Here is a 14,704-nt window from a genome sequence, read left to right on the forward strand (position 1 = left end):
CAATCATTATGTGTAATATTTCAAGATCTGGGTGAGAGTGTAAATAGACACTAAACAGTATATTATTGATATTAATTATACAGCACCATAGTTGATCCCTCAACTCGGAAGTATAAGTACACTGTAGCACTAGATGTGTCATTGGGTCTTGATATAAAAACCCACATTTATGACATAATTCCATGGTAGTCAAGCTACGGATGGTTACAACTATTGTCATTATATATTGTATATATTCTCTGTATTGAGGAAATCGAAACGCTAGCTTCCATAAAGTATTAGGTTTGAGTTGGTTATGTATTTCTCGAAACCTTGTAAAATCATTATCAACTTTCATACGTTCCTTTAGAATGTGTCCCTCATATTTCATTACAGAATTATATGCTGTGGTTTTCCAATCACTTTTCTTTCGAAAGATTCCAATTTCAACAAAATTATCTAGATTTTGATGCAACGAATACTTTTTTAATATTTTGACTTTGTCGGGGATGAATCCGTTCTGGTACGGTCTACCTAGTCGAAACAAAAAGAGTCTTGTAATAAAAACTTTATAAACAAGAGACATTGGTTTCATTCTACACAATCTTCCCAAGAATAATAATTTTCTAATGTCTATATATGCCTCAATAGAGGTCCAACCAAGTAAGGATGTACACATGTCTGTTCTGGTTCTTTTTTCAAACCCTTGAATAGATTTAACAATAAAATGTTGTGCTCTTTCTAACATTATTATTTCGGTTTTTGTCAATTGCCAAAGCTCGCACCCGTATAAGGCGGATGGATACACTTTAATTTTGTTAAGCTTCGCTACTGTTAAAGGGTTGAGAGCACAAGGATGTGCACCGGAACGAAAAAGGGACATCGTACCCGATCTTAACTTATTACATGCAAGTGTTGTTCTCTCAAAAGAGTTCTGTTTAAAGTTTAATAAAATACCAACATGTGTAATACCGTCAGTCTGTGGCATAATACAATTGTAGAGATAAAGATCTTTATACATAGTACAAGTTCTACTACTTGGGTTTGTGAAAGTTACAATTTTGCTTTTTACAGCAGATAATGAAAAACGCCATTTTTTACTATAATTCTAAATATTGATATCATTTTCTGAAGACTTTTAAGACTCGTACTCACCAGACAAATGTCATCTGCCTGTGTAGGAACATTAACATTTAAATGAACAATTACTGCACCTAAATCAGAATTATCTATTTCATTTAATAAATCGTTAATAAATACTAAATACATTTTGGAAGACAACGCCCCTCCTTGTACTATTCCACGTTCCATTTTGAGCATGGTGGACTTTAATCCATTAAGTTAAAAACAACTTTCAACATTTGTATACATGCATTTTAGTAAAATCCACGTCTTGGCGTTTAGACCGTATTCAATATTATGCCTAATGCATTCTTGAAGACTGAATGATGTGCATAAACTACACAAATGCTTTTGATAAGCAGACTGTTGTATCTTTGGAAATACAAGGGAATTTAAAACCCGTTGAATTCTTTGTGATAAAACCATTTCAAACATTTTAAATAATACAGGTAATAATGTAATCCCCCTGTAGCTATTGGGGTCTTCTTTCTTTTTACCTTGACCGTCGATTTACCCAATGCAACCCAATACAAACGTCGATTTACCCTACAGCCTAGGTATATGCATATGTTGAGTTACACTCAGAGACAGTATAATATTACTATATACTTTATTTCTGATTACCATATCATGATGTCGGGGGACCAACCAAAACCGAACACTGACAGTGTTAATACTCCACCAACGATAGAGAGCACTCTCAATCAACTTTTAGGTCTTGTTGGAAAGATGGACTTGAGATTAGATTGGATTGAAAGGCAAGTATCTAAATTTGACAATATCGAAAAATGTTTAAACAGTCTGACAGGGAGAGTTCAAGTAAGGGAAATCAACATGAGGGAGACTAAAGTAACGAACATTGAATTTCTAAAAAGTGCAACTGCTATTAATACTTTTTACGAACAATTGAAAGGCGAGTCTGAAAAACCGCTACAGATGTTAAGCTAGAAACAGATAGTAACATGTGAAGAGAATGCTAAGTGTTCAGAGATAGTGTTAATGAAGGCACTAGAGACCCAAGAGGAAATGAGAGAAAGACTAGAAGACCTGCAGTGTAGGTCTATGAAACGAAACTTAATTTTGCATGACCTAGCAGAGACATATACGGAAGACAACACAACACCAGCCTCTTCCTTGCCCCTGGTAACTCCTTGTCCACTGTCTGTCGCCGCTCCCACGAACAACACCAGAGGAAAAACTGAGAAAGTTTCTTCATTATGAATTGAAAATAAGCAAGTTTGTGGACCTGGCTAATGTGCACAGATTTGGAAAAAAGGTTCACAGGAAAACCTAGGCCAATTGGGGGAGTGTTTGTGTACGATAAGGACCTAGAACTGGTTAGAGATAAGGCGGGGTTGCTGCGAGGGTCACATTTTGGAATAAATGAACAATTTCCAAATGAGGTTGAGGTTAGGTGAGGACGCCTGTACCCAGTGGCAAAACGTTACAAGAGGGGCGGACATAAAGTGAAGTTGGTCAGAGACCGACTGTTCATAGATGGAGAGTTGTACATCGAGCCAGCTGGACATAATACGAAACAGCGAATGACATTCAGTGAGGTGGTCCAGACTCCTAGTAGGCGTGGCTGGAAAAGGACACGTAACCCGTCCACACCCTCGGGCCACATCGCTACTCCATCAGCAACCAGACAGCGTCGAGGTGATATATACAGTGCCCATCCTAGTACTCCTGGTCATCCAGTTGAGGATGGTGGTGCCGTTAGTTGGAGAGGACAACAAGGTTGTGAGTATTCACTCCCTAATACTTGTGCTGTGACAAAAGGAAGGAACCATGTTTATTCATGTGTGCCTCCTAGTACTTCTGGCAGTGGTGGTCATCTGTCAGTAGAGGAACGGAGGCCTGTAGACACAGTACCAAAGAGCATTACTAGTAAATAAAAAAATGTATAAAAAGCTTGAATATAAGTTAAAAAGAGAGTATAAATGGCAGCAAGGTGACATGTTGAATTATTTAAGAAAGTACAACCCGCGAACTTTTTACAAAACGTCTAGTAAACGTAAACAAAATTTAAATGTGGATTTAAGTGTAGAAGATTTTTACCATCACTTTTGTTCATTGGGATCTGGTGAGCCTGCGATAGACAGGTACATATCCGACTTCCTTAATGATTACGACGTGAATACTGATGATCTAATTCCTCATGAACTAGATATAGAAATAACGGAGATTGGGATTCTGGCTGCTATTTAAAAACTTGAAGCTAACAAAGCTTGTGGACAAGATGAATTTTTAAAGAATATTTTATTAACTGCAAAGATATTTCAATGCCATGTTTGTTGTTATTATTCAATAATATATTCAAGTCTGGTTATTTCCCCGTCATCGTGGTCACTTGGTAATATAGTTCCTGTTTTTATAAAAGGTGATATTAATAACACGGACAACTATAGAGGTATCACCTTGTTAAGTTGTGCTGGTACTTTTTTTACTGCTATCATAAACGATTTAGAAAAAAATCTTCCACTGTAGACTCCATTTTCGCTTTACAATATTTAATTATTCGTACTTTAAAAAAGAAAAAAAACCCGTCTCTATTGTTGTTTTATAGATTATACACAAGCGCTTGATTTTATTAACAGAGATAATTTATGGTATAAAATGATAACAGAAGGTGCTGAAGGTAAACTTCTTAAAGTGATCAGATCATTATATAAAAGTGTGAAATGTTGTGTTAAATATAATGGTATTCTCTCTGGGATTTTTTTATATTGAAAACGGATTATTTCAGGGGGATACCTGAACATTACTGTTATCACCCCTTTTGTTTGCCATATATGTTAATGATTTTTTAATGCAGTTTTTATCAGATAATTGTCCATCCATTGAAATACAGGAAATCAGTATGTTTTTACTTATGTATGCAGATGATATGTTGATTATATTTTAAACACCAGAGAGTTTTCAAACAATGTTAGACTCTTTTGCAAATTATACAAAAAAATGAGATTTGACTGTAAATACTGGGAAAACTGAAATTGTCGTGTTTAGAAATTGAGGGATATTAAGGAGAAATGAAATATGGTTTTACGAAGGAAATAAATTGAATGGTGTTGATCAATTCAATTACCTGGGTGTACTATTGAATGTTGATGGAAAATTTAGACAAACTCAAAAGTAAGTTGCTGACCAGGGGAGAAAAGCATTGTTTGCATTATTAAATGTTTGTAAGGAAAATTATTTTAATATAGAAACTCAATTGTCTGTTTTTTAAACTTTATAGTGTTTTAAGTTATGGATCAAAAGTTTGGGGCTTCAATGCAGCACAAGATATCGAAACATTGCATGCGAGATTCTGCATACAAATATTAGGATTACATAAAAAAACTAGTAATGTTATGGTGTATTATAAACATGGAAGATACTACACGCAAAGAGTTAGAAAAATACGTTTATTCAAATAAAGTTAGAAAAATACGTATAGGAAATTGTGTTCTAAGGTCATGCTATGATGATATGCTTTGTAATAATGACATTTGGTTAATGAGTGTAAAAGAAGAATTATACAGAATTGGTTTTGGAAATGTTTGGGAATCTTCCAGTTTAAATAACACTTTTCATATTATAAAAGAACGTCTTTGTGACATATTCAGACAAGAATGTTTTGAAAAAAATCAATCTTCTCCTAAAGGAGCATTGTATTAATATGTGTGTAATTTTGGTCATCAGTATTATTTATCAAAACCTGTAAATATAAATCATTTAAAACAAATATGTAAAATTCGAATGTTTGCAGATAAGTTAAATATTAAGTGTGGCAGATATAACAGAACTGAAAGACAAAACAGATTGTGTACAGTATGTGACCTGAATGATGTCGAGGACGAGTTCCATTTCATTTTAAAATGTCCTTGCTATATTGATATAAGGTTGAAACAATTAATTAAGAAATATTGTGTAAGACATACAAGCATGTACAAATTAATTGAGCTACTTACTTGCGAGAATGTATCCGACATTAGAAATCGTGACAAGTATTTAATACAAGCAAACAAAAGGAGATCTGAGCTGATTGCTGGTTAGTGTTCACTCTCCAAAGTGTGTGTGTGTGTGTATCATATTGTATGTTGTCTTTGTATCATATTGTTCTGTATATATGTTATAATTGATAAGTCAACCGACTTAATGTAATAAAGAACTTGAACTTGGAAAAAAGTCAAATTAAACAGTTAGATAAAAGTCAATGTTGAGCTTCAAATAATCACCCTCATGATAAATAACCATCGTTTTTAAATGATTTGTAGTTATTAATATAATGATTAGTCATTTAATATTGAGACAAAACAATCATACATTTTAAAAACATGGAACACCCAATTACCCGAAAATAATAAAAGGTTAAAATTTCATCAAAATAGTAACTATAAATTAAAAAAAAACCACAAGATCAACGAAACTTGAATACCAATATTCACACTCAAGATACCGGTGTTATAACTTTGATGCTTAATTAGTTGCTGCTCGTGATCTCCTATATTTCAATACATTATTCAAGAAACAATCGGAAATACAGTTAATGATCCATTTTTAAAAAAATAATAATTTCGTAATGTCTTTACATATGTAAGGTCTAACAATACAACATATAACAAGTACAAATGGTAATACATGGGACTAAGTGAGTATAATTATGTTTTTTCCGTTATTGTCCTACTATCTACCACTAATGACATATTCCAGCACTCTTTCCAGGCATTAATAGGTACAATATATTGTTGTTAAGACATTAAAAAATATGGCTAGTTTAAAAAAAGCATTTCACTAATGTGTATCCATTCGTGAATGAAACAAAGCTTGAGTTCCTGTTCACATGGTGCGAAATATAGAAAAAAAACAATACCCTTTTTTTTCGAATGTCCTCTTTATAGTTTTTTTTAGGCATCACATCTTCTCTGTGTATAAGAAAAGCATTTCACTAATGTGTATCCATTCGTAAATGAAACAAAGCTTGAGTTCCTGTTCATATGGTGCGAAATATAGAAAAAAAACAATACCCTTTTTTTTCGAATGTCCTCTTTATAGGTTTTTTTAGGCATCACATCTTCTCTTTGTATAATGTACTAGGATTTGTAAATCTTCATGTTGTCATGGTGTCGTTGGTATGTCTAACAAAACTAATAAAATATACTTAATCATACTAGTTCCTATTTAAAAAAACTAAACGATTCTCAATTTATAAGTATTATCTTTATACATGCAAGTTATAACGATATAAAATATACCAATTACTAATGGTATTATGAGAGTGAGTGAGTATATGTGTTCGTTCATTATTGTTAATAAATCATTTATTTTCCTTATTGTCCTAACTTCCACCCAAACTTCAATATATTAATGAAATTAAGATAATTGGATACCGGTATCTGGTTCCTTTGTTAATATGTTTTTGGGCTACAAAGATGGGTGTAGGTATTGTTTATGCAAACTAAAGTTATGGTAATTATTACTGAAATGAAAACAATGCATTGTTATATTTCTTCTATAATAATTGAATTTATCTTTGTTTGTAGAATGAACTATTTTGAAATAAAATAGATTGAATCAAGGATATCTAAATAACGACGATCTTGCCAAAACATACCCGGGTCCGCACAACATCGTTACTTGTATTGGGTACATTACACTTTATATTGGATAGTATTGGGTAAATCGATACTTGCATTGGGTTGTATTGGGTTGTATTGGGACAATGAGATGATGTGAATTGATGCAGTTTAATTTGCTGTTGTTGAACAGTCACTGAATTGATCAGACTATATTATGTGTAGTGTATGTTGGGGTTTATATATAATAAATGTAAAATACGGCACAGGGGCGGCAACTCATTCTCTTTCCAAGCTTGGATACGGGAACTAAAGTGTTTGCGGTTTTTTTCCGTTTTTTTTTAAGGTTCTGTTTATTTCAATGTATTTGACCTTTTCGAGTGAATCATTTGGGTGCTATTTATAAGAATTTGTTGACCCCCAAAAGGGCCGTTTTCTGGTACGCCCTATATTGAATAACAATTCAGGTGGGTTTTTTCATAGAATATGAATAAACTGACCGTTTTTTGGGGCAACTATGTTCCTCAAAAGTTCCGAGAAACTCGAAAATAAAGCACCCCCTCCCACTGTTTACTATACTGCTCAATAAATATGTTTTCAGCACACACAAAAAAACCAAGTAATTTATTAGATTAATTTAAGTAAAACAGTCAATAAGTTATATCCATTTAAGTAAAAACTGATACGTATTTATTTTGGTGCAAATGTTTAAACATAAAGTGATATAGACGTCTAATTGTTAACGTAATTGATATACCATCACATCATGTCAGTGAAACAATGTGTAAACAGCAATATGATCCAGGCTGGCCGTGTTCAGCTATACGATCGAAGTCCTACGTACATGTACATATATGTGACATGCACGATTTACCCCAAAACACCCAAAAGTGTTTTTTTAAGTTTTTGGCCCTAAAAATTGCCGTTTTATGGTAGTTATTTCCACTTAATGCTTCTTTGTGGAGGCGATGATTCTGGACATATACTTCTTCATCACTGTGTTAACGGTGGTCAGTTCACTGGTTTGAAGATGGACCAGGTCTTGTAGATAGTCAGTCGGGTACTTAATGTCTTTGAACTGTACAAAGTGCTTTCCAAATCTCTTGTGGAGAAGTTGGTTTATACGTATCCGTTGACATTCATACGCCTCTTTTGTCAGACCAAAAATCTCCCTATTAAAATATCATAACTTGGTTATTTTTTCAAATATCTACCTGAATTTTGATATATAGGTACATAAAAGTCATATAAATAACATATCCTCTGGTGTCGCCTACTTAAGTAAGTATTGTCAAAGAATTTATCTGGTGACGCTTTCTTATAACTGTACACACATGTGCCGCGCCACCAAAAATTTTGATCATGATGAGAGTTGTCTACCTTGAAAAAAATAAGTGTTAGTGTGCACCAATAAATATTTTGTGTTTACTTATCTTCATATATGTGCGGATTCCGGAAAATCTGTACCGCGACTGGTTTTCAAACTTACGTTTTGTACTTTCGTTTTCAATATACGTGGAACGCAGCATATCCACAGTATGTCCGGATTATGTATATGTGGGACTGTAGTGTCTGTTACTGACCATTGACGACTGGATATTGACCTAAGACATGCGCAAGGCATTGTCTTTCTTTTCCCCGCTTTATTCTCTCTATCTATCTTTACTTCAATCTAGCAGAGACGTCTATATTACAGAGATTGCCAACTTGCCCTTTACCTTACCATTGGTCACGGTAACCGGATGTCATATCGCGAGTTACGCTTCACCTGCGCCATATTGGATATACGGTTCGCTGCATTCAATAATCCTGTCCTGTTCAAAACATAATTGTGTCTTGAGAAAACATCGGAAATCAACGTAATATTAAACCTTTAGGTATCTGAAATTTCCATGCGGTTTTAGAGTGCTCCATTGAATGTAAACTTGAATGATTAAGTTTAGAAAACACCAAACATCGAAAGATTGCACATCGTGGCTGTGTTTACATATCGGTAATGATTCTGATTTCAGGAGAACACAAACTCCGTTTTTGTTCTTTAGACAATTTCAAAACAGTCTTCAGAAATTCATTATTTGATAATATTTCTAACCAGGTTTTAAAATGAGGTTGTTACAAAACTTGCAAAGTTTGATGATTTAGTTCTGAAAATACAGGCTTTTTAAGGATAAACAAATTAAAATGGCGGCTTTGATGTGTGAGGGTTATTTCTTTCATGACACATTAGAACACGAACTCCTTATTTATTGATTATTCAATTTCGAAAACATCTTCATATAGAAATTATTTGATACTTTTTCAAACCAGGTTCTTAAAATGAGGTTGTTACAACACTTGCAAAGTTCAATAATTGAGCCCTAAAAATACACATTTTTTTTAAGAATAAACAAGTTAAAATGGCGGCTGTTGATGTGCGAGGGTTAAAGCCTTTCATGACACCGGCATTCCTTTCTCGTTCATTATTCAATTTCAAAAACGTATTAAGATATTACATAATATTTCTAACCAGCTTCTTAATAAATGAGAGTCAACAACTTCCTAGTTTTATATCTTTAATCATAAGAATGACTGGTACCTGAAATGTACACGAAGAGTACACGAAGAAAACTTTAAACAAATTAAGAATAATGTATAAGAAAAAAATAAGTCCATCTTAAGGTGGTTAGTCTACTGAACACGACCAAAACTAAATGTTGTAGTCCTATCACAATTTTCCAATACAAGTCTGTTCATTTATCAGTTTCTGATTCAGTGTTGTTGCGGCGGCTGGGTCTGCACATTGTCAATAGCTCCTTTTCCCCAGCTTTATTGTGGGGCTGAAGACGGGAAAGAGCTCGTGGTATCCGGGTCAAAGCATTTCTCATCTGGTTCAGGGCTGTGGTGGTATGAATGGTCCAAATCTAGTTGTGGAGGCTGTTTAATTGTCTTAGTTACCACTTTCGGAGTAGGGGCTGTGGTAGGTGATTCAATCGATGCAGCTGGTAGACTTTGGTTTCTTTCTGGCGATGATGGTACAGGAATCTGGGGTACCTGTGGCGATGGCAGGACAGGAATCTGGGGTACCTGTGGCAGTGTCATCTTTGAAGGAGTTGGCGAATTCAAGATTACTTCCTGGGGTTGTACCATAGTGGGTACCATCACAGTACTTTGTGTTGGGTTGCTTTGAAAAGGAGTGAACTTCCGAAGGTGTTGGCGGTTTCGGATAGTTACTCGGCCTGTGCCATCTACACGGATTGCATACTGGTGGTATTGCCGTACTTCAACAACGGTTCCAGTGCGTTTCCATCTCCTTGGGTGGTTGCCCACTAAGTTTTGTATGTACACATGATCACCAACCTGTAGGGGAGGCAGGCGGTGAGTGTGTTCATTCCACCGTTAATGTTTTTTAATGCCTTTTGGCAAGTGCCATCTCTCGATGAGACATCAACTCGGTCCATGTTTCGTGAGAGAGTATCTACTCAAAAGAATTTTGATTCGACGATTTTTGCAAAAGTTATTGCCCTTTGTTCATTTCTGTATTTATTTTTTGTCCGGAAATTTTCTCCTACATTTTTTTATAGCATGTCAGCTAACCACTCTTAGAATGATGCAGATCTTATTTCAATGTAAGAATTATATAACACTATATGGTATTCGACGGGCGTATATTGTTCCGCCCCGCGGTACTCTTGTTTGTCTAGTTTTAAAGCCGAATACAGGCTGCTTCCCTTGGGTGAACAGTGCACCATTTTCCCAAAATGAAGAAAAATATCAGGATTATCTTCCAATTTCAATGAAAATAATATTAGATTTCTCAATTCATGTAGGAAAGGCTGTTGTAAAATTAAGGTTGAAAGATCACTGACCTTATGAGCCTTCTATAAACTCAAGAAACTTGTATCTATATAGCTTTAAAAAAAAGGTACAAGGGCAGGCCATAAGTTCATGCCTAAGATTAATTAATTATTGACAGACAAAAATTATGGACATGAAAGGTGATGAGAATAGGTTGAAGAAACTTCCTCTCAAGTAACAAACTTGATCAGATTTCTATAAACGATACCGCCTTCCATAACTTCTACCCTACCATATACTTATCACTATGTACACCCTACTATATACATATCACTATGTACACTTCACAATATACATATCACTATGTATATTGTGAAGTGTACATAGTGATATGTATATGGCAGGGTGTGCATAGTGATATGTATATTGTATGGTGTACATAGTTATATGTATATGGCAGGGAGTACATAGAGATATGTATATGGCAGGGTATACATAGTGATAAGTATGTACACCCTACTATATTCATATCACTATGTACACTTCACAACATACATATCACTATGTACCCCCTGCCATATACATATCACTATGTACACCCTGCCATATACTTATCACTATGTACACCCTGCCATATACATATCACTATGTACACCTCACAATATACATATATAACTGTATTTGTCTGCAAATAAGCCCACCCTCTTTGTGAAAGAAGATTGATAAAAAGTCGGAAGAGGTGTTAATAGGAGCATCCCAATGTTCCCGAGCATTCAACATTTCTTCTAATAAGGCAATTAGCCCTGTGTTAGGGTTTTTGCTATTTAGGAAAAATTAATGAAATCAGGCGTAGTGATTTGGAGGGATGGTAAGGGGTTTATTTGTGACCTTCCATCTTATTCCTGGCACATCTAAAAAGTGGAGAGGAAGTTAATTAATATAGAGTACAAAAGGGGGATTATTTTCAGTCAAATGCAAAGTAAATAACTTACACTTTACAATATAGATATCATATGACTAGCTTAATATATGCGGTGAAAGAAAAACTATCGAAAGACAGTGGTTATAAAGGGAAAACTAGGGTTTCGGAAGACTACAGCCAGGAATTGAGAAATATTAGAAAGGAACTACTGGACGCGATACCCAGCATAAAGACTGAAAATCCCGGAATGAAAGTGTTTTTAAATTATGATAAAGTTACAGCTGGGAGAAATATTTATAAATATGAAACCTGTGTAAACGAAGTATATTTTGTAACCGATCGCAGACAAAATGACGGGAACCCAAGTTTTGGAGGATGAGTGTAAGTATACTTTTTGACAAGGAAATGTTTGGATTTGAAAAAGATGTACTGGTATGATCAGTATATATACCTCCAAGTGGTTCAAGTTTTTATACAGAAAACGAACAAAATGGTATAGCAATCCTTGAAGAAAAAATAATTGATATACTAGATAATATAGAAGATGATGAACAGATTATATTGTGTGGTGATTTAATGCAAGAACTGGTGAAATGCAAGATTTTGGAGAAAGTGAGAAATATCTCCCTTTGGGAGAAAATGTAGAAGATATTCCATTTAGCAAGATAAAATTATCTAAGGATTAAACACAAATACTTATGGTAAATCGCTTATCTTGGGAAAAGCGTAATTGACTATGTAATTGTTTCATCACATATTTTTGAAAATATTTCAAATATGATAGTGGAAACGAGGGACATATCGGACCACTTTCCGTTAGTGTGGAGTATAGGTAGCTCTTTAATTGATGCACAACATATTAATCATTCATTTACGGAAAGAAAGCGTTTTAAATGGAATGAGGCATGTAAGGATAAATCAGTTTTCTAAGGATTTTTTTTCCAAATTTTGGGAGAACCTACGTAATAATATAAATAGTGCAACGTCAACATTATGTGAAATTGTATCTCATGCTGCCAAATGTATGCAGAGAAAACCTTGCAGATTTAATACTCAACCTAAATGGTGGGACAATGAGTGTGAATATTTGAAAAAAGAGAAATATGTGTTTAGGAGGACCAACTTGGATGATGATCTACCACGGTACCAAAGTGCGAAGAAAAGATTCAAGGGAGTGTGCAACGTAAAACAGACACGGATGCAAAAATAACCAAGCGGAGGAAGTGCTTTCTCTAAAGGACCCAAATGATATGTGGAAAAAGCTAAAAAGCTTTAAGAGTACAAATAATAATAACTCAATAACTGGAGGACAGTGGTTTAATTACTTTAAAAACTTATTAAAATTCAGCAAAATTTACTGTGGAAGAAACTTTTATGTAAAATGTACATGACACATTAGATGAACATTTCAGTGCAGAAACTCATACTCACAACGATTTACTAGATACTGACATAGAACTGGAAGAAATAAAGAGAGCCATTCATCAATTCAAATTAAATAAAGCTCCTGGTGAAGATGGTTTAGTGATTGAACTTTTTAAATATGGAACTGATGATGTACTTAAAGTGTCTCTGTGGTTTGTTTAACAAAATATTGGAGTATGGGGTATTCCCTACTGACTGGTGTAAAGCAATTATACATCCTATTCACAAAAAGGGTGATGTAACTTTACCATACAATTACAGAGGTATCTCGCTCTTAAATGTTATGGGGAAAATATTTGCAAAAAAGTTAAATAATCGTTTAATTTTCTGGGCAGAAATAGAACAGAAATTTCACGAGGAACAAGCTGGTTATAGAACTGGATATTCAACCATGGATCACTGTTTTTCTTTATAAGCTTTGGTGCAGAAATATCTTAGTAAAAAGAAAGGTAGGATTTATTGTATTTTTGTTGATTTCTCCAAAGCTTTTGACTGTGTACAGCACCCACTTCTACTATATACCTTAATAAAAAAACATTGTTAATCATAAAGTGATTAAGATATTGAAATCTATGTATTCAAATATGATGTCGTGTATTAACACAACAGATGGATTGTCTATATTTTGAGTGTAATGTCGGTACGAAACAGGGCTGTATGTTAAGTCCCTTCTTGTTTGTAATATTTTTAAATGAGGTTATAGAACAAATGAATGAAGCAAACTGCCAAGGAATTTTTGTAGATGCTGAATTACCCAATGTCATGCAGTTACTATTTGCTGATGATATGGCAAACATGGCGGATATTGTTGTAAATTTACAAAAACAAATAGGAATTATTGAATCCTTTTGTAAAATGTATGGTATGATGGTAAATCTTACCAAAACTAAGGTAATGGTTTTTAGACGAGGAGGAATTTTGAAGAAAAATGAAAAATGTTTTTTCAACAGAGAAAGAATAGAAGTGGTACAGTTCTACAAATACCTTGGTATGTACTTTACTTGTTTTCTTAAGTGGAATAAAACTAAGGAAGCACTTGTTATTTCAGCAGAGAAAGGTTTGTTTACTTTATTTAGATTCATAAATACTTATGATTTAGGATGTTCGCAGGCGTTGTATTTTTTTGATCATTTGGTAACTCCTGTAATAACATATGGTGCTGAAATATGGGGCTATTGTTACAGTCCCGGCATTGAAATTGTACAAACAAAGTTTGTTAAAAGACAATTGAGAGTAACGCAATCAACTTCAAACTTGGCTGTTCTGAGTGAATTAGGGAGACATCCCATGTGTATTGTTTATTATAAAAAGTTTATACAATATTGGTTTAATATTTTAAGTATGGACACCTCTGGATATCCACGAAGGTGCTTTGATATGTTAGAAAATTTTCACAATGCTGGAAGAGTAACTTGGGCTACAAATATTAGAGATCTGTTGTACAAATATGGATTTCATTATGTATAGATATATCATGGCGATGTAAATAGTTTTATGAGACTGTTTACCCAAAGAGTAAAAGACACTTGTATGCAAGAATGGGATTTTGGAATAAATAACTCTAATAAACTAAATTTTCACTCGGATGTCAAAACGTTAATTGAACCCGAACGATACTTAAATTGTATTACAAATAAGTCTCATAAAATTGCTCTAACCAGACTGCGTGTATCCAGTCATGAATTATTTATTGAAAAAGGTCGTGAACTAAAAATTCCAAGGGAAGAAAGATTATGTAATTACTGTTTATATACAAACAATACAAGACTCGTTGAAGATGGATATCATTTTTTATTACACTGTCCATTATATGAACATATAAGACAAATGTGTGCATTGGAAAACTATGTTGAAGCAAAATATATGTTAATAACTGGAAATGAAGATAAATTAAGAAATGTTGCTAAATTTGTATATTTAG

The sequence above is a fragment of the Mizuhopecten yessoensis genome, unplaced genomic scaffold (genome assembly GCF_002113885.1).
Source record: "Mizuhopecten yessoensis strain PY_sf001 unplaced genomic scaffold, ASM211388v2 scaffold11061, whole genome shotgun sequence".
NCBI lineage: Eukaryota > Metazoa > Mollusca > Bivalvia > Pectinida > Pectinidae > Mizuhopecten > Mizuhopecten yessoensis.